This window comes from Sebastes umbrosus, chromosome 23, assembly GCF_015220745.1.
Source record: "Sebastes umbrosus isolate fSebUmb1 chromosome 23, fSebUmb1.pri, whole genome shotgun sequence".
Taxonomy (NCBI): domain Eukaryota; kingdom Metazoa; phylum Chordata; class Actinopteri; order Perciformes; family Sebastidae; genus Sebastes; species Sebastes umbrosus.
The window spans coordinates 20853171-20860167 of NC_051291.1; positions in this window are offsets into that span (position 1 = coordinate 20853171).

Sequence of the window (6997 nt, forward strand, 5' to 3'; positions counted from 1 at the left end):
ATCATCACGGTAGCAGAAGAGTCCATGAAGCTGGAGGGTAATTAGATGGATGAACTTACTCACTCCTCCCACTTCCTCTTTCCTTCCTCACTAACTTTCCTTTAAACTAGTGACACATGGAGCTGCTCGCCGATTCAGGGTTTCACCCGTCGTGGTTGTTGTGGTTTGTTTCCTCTCACTTTGTGTTGTTCACTCGGCTGCGCGTCACTGAGGCTCGGCAGTAAAACCTACAACCTTAAAGTGTCGGTTCTACACCTACCTAAACTTTACTTGGGCACATTAATGTGATCATTTTAAATGAAAACAGTGTTCTCAGTCTCTGTTTGTGTCTGTATCTCGTCTGTTTTTGTCTCAGTTTAATTCTACTGTATTAAGTAATGACCCCCTGCTGCCAGACGAGTGAAACCATAACATGGTAGTAGTGGTTTAGTTGGTAACGCCTCCCCCAGCCTGTGTAGCATCCCTCCTGATCTACAACACGAAGGCACGGCGCTCCAGTTTCCATCTGGTCTGAGGTCTCTATGTTTAGCAGAGGGTCGTGGTTTCTGGGGTTGTGAACGGCGGGGGTCAAACAGCACTGAGTCGCAGCCAGACACTGCCTCTGGCTCTGACGTTTACACTGTCTGAGGAGCTGAGTAGTTATTTAATGTACAGAACCACTTCATGTTCCTGGAAGAAGCTCCAATAAACACCTGAGAAGGATCAAGATCAAGGACTGGCTTCACATCTAGAAAATCAATCAGCCCAGTCGCACGGCAGTTCGTGGAACAGTCACAAAATTAAGTGTATTGATTCGTGTACATCGACACGAATTTCAAATTTTTTTTCGTGATGGTCAGCAAAAAATCAATTAATATGTAATCCACATAATTGTGCACCGGAAAGTATAAAGGTCGGAGTGGACGAGTGGGTCTAAAAACACCAGACTTTCACCAGGAGACCGCTGTTCGTGTCCCGTGTGAAACCAGAAGTCAACGTTGATTTATTTATCACGTAACTTCCGTACTTAAGTTACGGCACTTCCAGAGTTATTTTAACCAAAACTGCGATCTTTTCCGAAACCTAATTAAGTAGTTTTTGTCACGTAACTTCCGTACTTAAGTCACGACAATTTCTGTGATTTTTAACCCAAACCACGATCTTTTGCTAAACCTAAGTAGTTTTTGTCTAGTAACTTCCGTACTTAAGTTACACCACTTACGCTGTTATTTTAACCCTTTTCCTAAACCTAACCATGTAGATCTATTCCGAAGCTTAACTAAGTAGTTTTATTTTGAAAAGACTGGAGCAGAAATTCACACGTTCGTCACATGTTGCTGGATATTCGTAAGAAAACGCACAAAAAATAAGTTGTTGTAAGTCGTGCTAAGTATCACGAAAAAAAAGGGAAATTCATGTCAATGTACACAAATTTAATAGATACATTTTTGTGACTATTTCACGAACTGACATGAGACTGTGTTGAATTTCGTGGTATGTATACGCCTTACCGCGAGACCGGATTGGTACAGAACCACTTAATGCTCCTGGATGAAGATCCAGATCAAGATCGGGATTCAGATCTAGTTGATGAACACCCAAATGATGTATGAATAATTTAAGTCATTCCGTGTGTTATCGCTGCACATTGTTTGCTCCGTAAATGAGTTTAAACCTTTGAAGACTACAAAACAAAATGATAAAATTACAAGCATTTATGACACAGCCATGGTTTAATATGTATGTCTCTGTGAATACCATGTGACACTCAGATTTAGTATATTATTACATTTATGGTAAAAATATGGAACGTGTATGATTGTTGAAGATGTGAAGACTTTGTTTGACCTCATGTGGTAAAATTAGATGGTTTGTTCCTTCATATTAAATCATATTATCACATTAATTCCATTAAAAGTCTTCTTTAAGGTTTAAAGGGAGGAACCAAACAAATGGAACTAATTAAGTTAATGAAAGGGAGACATTTAATTGAGGAAATAAAATTGGTTCAGTCCTGGAGCGTTTAATGTAGAGCGTTAGTGTAATTTGATGGCTGACCCGGGGAATCAAACCAGCGACCTTTTAGCAGTTAGGACTGTCATCCTCCTCCTCATCTTCCTCCCAGTAACCTTTAACATAAATAACCCAGCCAACACTGACTCACTTCAACACCAACAAGCTTTCATGCTGTAGGTTTGTTACGTTTACCCAGAATTCCAGAGGAGACTCACTCTTCCTCTTCATCCGCCTGAAACACTGTCAGAGCAGTGGTTTATCAGTTCGTTGATGTGTCTGATATCTGATGATTCATTCAGTTAACAGATACACTAATAATGGTTTATAGGTGTAAAGCATGAGATAGTGTGGCGGAAGATTAGGGCCACCGTTATTTATAAAATATGAGAATTCAAGAATATTGTCAAACATATTTAGAGAACAAAGATGTAGCATATTTAAGAATAAAGTCAAAATGTATGAGAAAATGTTTGATGTTATATGGAAGAGTAAAGTCAGAAGATTTATAAGAACAGTCTTCGAATAAAGACATGTTTGCGAAAGAAAAAGTAATCTTTTAAGGAGAAAGAAAATTATAATATTTTAGGTATTTTAAGTCAAAAATGTATGAAATAAAAAATCAATATTTTTATTAAGTTGAAGATTTCTTAGAACATCAAAAGTCGAAATATTTTGAGAGCCAATTTCAATTTCAATCTTTCAAGAAAAAAAAGTCAGAATAAAGACACATTTTTTTTAAGAATAACATAAAAAATCAATGACTAAAAAAAATCGGAATAGTTTTAGAATAAAGTAAAAACTATTTACAAGAAATAAAGTCAGAAAATGTTGAGAATAATGCGAAAAATGTAAAAGAAAAACTTGTAATGTTTGATCTCAATTTAATATCATATATGTTGCCTCCTCCTCTCCTGTAGAGGACAACAAACGTATCCGAACCACCATCTTTTCCTAAAGCTAACTAAGTTGTTTTTGTCACGTAACTTCCGTACTTAAGTTACACCACGTCCGGTGTTATTTTAACCCAAATCAAGATCTTTACCTAAAGCTAACTCAGTAGCTTTATTTTGAAAAGAAAAAATACGTTGTTGAAAGTCGTGCTGAGCATCACGAAAAAAAACCTCAAATTCATGTCTATGAACACGAATCAAATAGATTACATTTCGTGACTATTTTACGAACTGCTGTGAGAATGTGTTGACAACAAACCTGTAATCTAATTAAACCGATCTAATGTTGACATTTTGTACTATGATATTTACTAAAACACATAATTCAACAACATTTTGATCTTTAATCTGTAAATATTCCCAATAATCTGCTGTGAGAATGAATTAGAAATGGATGTATTGTGCCTTTTATGTAATAATAAAGGCTGAACTCTGTGCTTTTCCCAGTAAATATGATATATTTGTATTAGTCATCAATGCAGCCTGATTAAATGAGTACTGCTGATTAAATGTGCGTCTGCTGTCTGTTGGTATCAGAGAGGACGAGGCTAAAGATAGCCAACGCTAACGAGATAACAGGAAGCTTCATTCTGCCTCCGTGAGCTCAACATGCTTTTCATTTACAGCCTCTCTTCTTTATGAAGACGACGCCGCTGTAAAATGTTTCCACGTGCGTTAAAATGAGTCGTGTTTATGGTGCGGATGTAAAGATACAGACAGCGTATTAATTTATGTCCTCTTCTAATGAAGCTGTGTGAAGTCGCTGCACCATAAATTCATTAACTTCACACTGAACTCGTCTCTCGGAGTGAAGTAAAGTGAGCAGAGAGATAAAACACAAAGTGCTTTAATAAAGTTTTATGAACACATGAATGTGGCTCCAGGTGGAGACCACACATGAGTTCAGATGAGATGCAGAGAGTCAAAGGGAGGCCGGCTGACGACTACCAGCTGATAAAGAGCTGAACACAGACCAGGTGAACACAGAAACACAGACCAGGTGAACACAGAAACACAGACCAGGTGAGTCCACTTATCCCTGATTGACTACACCCTCAGGTGTCTGCAAGTTCAGGCCATGTCCAGAGGAACAATATAATATTAAATAAAGCTTCACAGATGACAAATTATGAGACTACAAGTTGATAAAATGAGCTTCAGAGTGAACTTTGACTAGTAGATTAATTTAGATAACGTCCCTTCAGTCTGGTTCCTTCAGACGGACTGAGATCCTAAAGGATGACGTGTTTGTATCCGGTGTGCACAGAGAAGCATATGGATTTATAACACACCATCATGTTATCTTGTGTGCACAAGATGCAGAAATATAGAAATATAAAAATATCAAACACAGCAGTTCGTGAAATAGTCACAAAATGTTATCTATTTGATTCGTGTACATAGACACGGATTTCCCCTTTTTCATGACGTTCAGCGCGACTTTCAACACTATTTTTCGTGCGTTTTCCTATGAATATCCACCAACATGCATCCAGTCTTTTAAAAATAAAACTACTTAGTTAGCTTTGGGAAAAGATTGCAGTTTGGGTTAAAAAAACTCCAGAAGTGGCGCAACTTAAGTACAGGAGTTACGTGACAAAAACTACTCACTAAAAGATCTTGGTTTGGGTTCAAATAAATACGGAAGTGCTGTATCTGAAGTATGGAAATTACGTTGACTTCTGGCCTCACACGGGGCACCAACAGGGGTCTCCTGGTGAAAGTCTGGTGTTTTTAGACTCACCCATCCCCCCCGACCTCCTCCCTACACTGCATTCGCCGCTCTTTATACTTCCTGATTCACAATTACGTGGATTACATACGAATTGATGTTTGTGCTGACATCACGGGAAAAAAAGTGAAATTCGTGTCCATGAACACGAATCAAATAGATTCAATTTCGTGACTGTTTCACGACCTGCCGTGAGACATTGTTGAAATACCACGACATTACACAGACATTCTGCGTGTCATTTTAGCGTTTTCATGTGTCATTAGTACGCTACGCAAACGTCCGTAGTTAGGTTCAGGCTAGAAAACTACTTAGTTAAGGTAAGGGAAAACATCATGGTTGGGCTTAAAATAAGTCCGTAAGCTAAGTAAAATACGTACGGAAACAACACCGGAAAACACATCACAAAGGTCAATAAACATAAACATAACTTACAAAACAAAACACCGGTCAACCGCGGTCTCGAACACAGGTCTCCTGGTTAAAAGTCCGGTGTTTGCCGTACATGCTCATACTCACAAATGACACACGGAAATCAAGAAAGGCGTACTTTCAGTCAAGCCCTTTGGTTCCTACTGAAGACGTAAATCTTTAAAAACACATATATGTAGTTCAATGCTTCCTCGGACGCGGTGACCCAAATACAACTTCAGATTCGTCCTCATTCAGCTTGACAACATTTCTGGAGATCAGAAACATTTTCCATCAGAAATTCTTCTTCCTGTGAATCCAGATGTGACTGATGTTTAAATATAACTTCTTTAGAGACAAAAAATCTGAACACAATCTCTCATGTTCATCTCCTTGACAATAACAACATGTTGATCCATAGAAGTGGTCGTGAGTGAGTGTGTGGCATTACTCAATGAGCATATATCACTGTGCTGATCCTCCCTGTCAGCCCTCAGTATGGTTTCACTTTAAAAGCATCATTTCATTCACTATTTAATGAAAACAACACAAGAAGAAGAAGAAGAAGAAGAAGAAGTCCCACAAGTTCTCCATCCTGCAGAATCACAACGGAGTTAAAGGAGGTATTGAATGACCAGAAATGTCTTTTATGGTACAGTTACAGTAATAACGGCGGCGGCAGTGTGTGGGCTCTTTATGCAAATCAGACATCAGAGAGAGGAACCAGAAAACACATGATTTCAGTCTGGTGGTGTTTCTGAAGCGCAGACACAAAGACTCAGTTTGTTTCTATAAACGAGTCCTGATGTCAATAAATTCATCTGTGGTGATCACACCATGAATTTATTATAAAGTAAAAAAGTTATTGTTATTATTTGTTCTTTATTTTCTCTGTTTATCTGAATTGATTTCTGTCATTGTGCTGCAGCAACAACCGAATTTTGCCTGGAGATCAAAAAAGACTAATTTCATCTGATTTTATTTTATTTTATCTCATTTTATTTTATTTTATCTAATTCTATTTTATTTGATCTCATTTAATATCATTTTATTTTATTTTATCTCATCTATCTCATTTTATTTGATCTCATTTAATCTCATCTAATTTAATTTGATGTAATTGTAACTAATCTCATTTTATTTTAGATCATCTAATCTCATCTAATTTTTATCTCATCAAATTTCAATTCATCTAATTTTATGTCACCTAAGCTTATTTTACTTTAGCTCATTTAATCTAATCTCATTTTATTGTATTTTGATCTAATTTTATCTAATCTAATCTCTTCACGTTTTATCTCATTTAATCTCATTTTATTTCATTTGATCTAATCTAATCTAATCTTATTTTATTATATCTCATTTAATCTCGTCTAATTTTATTTTATTTTATCTAATTTTATCTCATCTAATCTCCTTTTAGTTTGTCTCATTTAATCCAATCTCATCTCATCTATACTAATTTTATTTTATCTCATCTAATTTCATTTTATTTGATCTCATCTAATTTCATTTTATCTAATTTTATCTCATCTTATTTTATCTCATCTCTTCTCATCTCATTTTATCTCATCTAATATAATTTCATTTTATTTCATTTTATCTCATCTCCTTTAAAGTAACTGTTACAGTTGAATAAATGAAATCTCAGTGTTTGGTTTGGTCAAAGGGTATTTTGTTTTTTTTGGGGGGTTTTTTTGGTCTCTTATCCAGAGACTGGATTGCTGTCTGGCTTCAGTCCTGCTGTTGGCAGAAACCGTCTCTCTGAAACTCGTCTCTAACTCTTTATAAAGCTCCTGCAGAGATGCAGATCCTCCAGCTTCTGCAATATTTACTGTGCATGTGTGATGAGCTGTTTTTCTTGTGGCCTCTTTACAGCAGTTTCCATGTGCAAAGGTGTCCGCCGAGA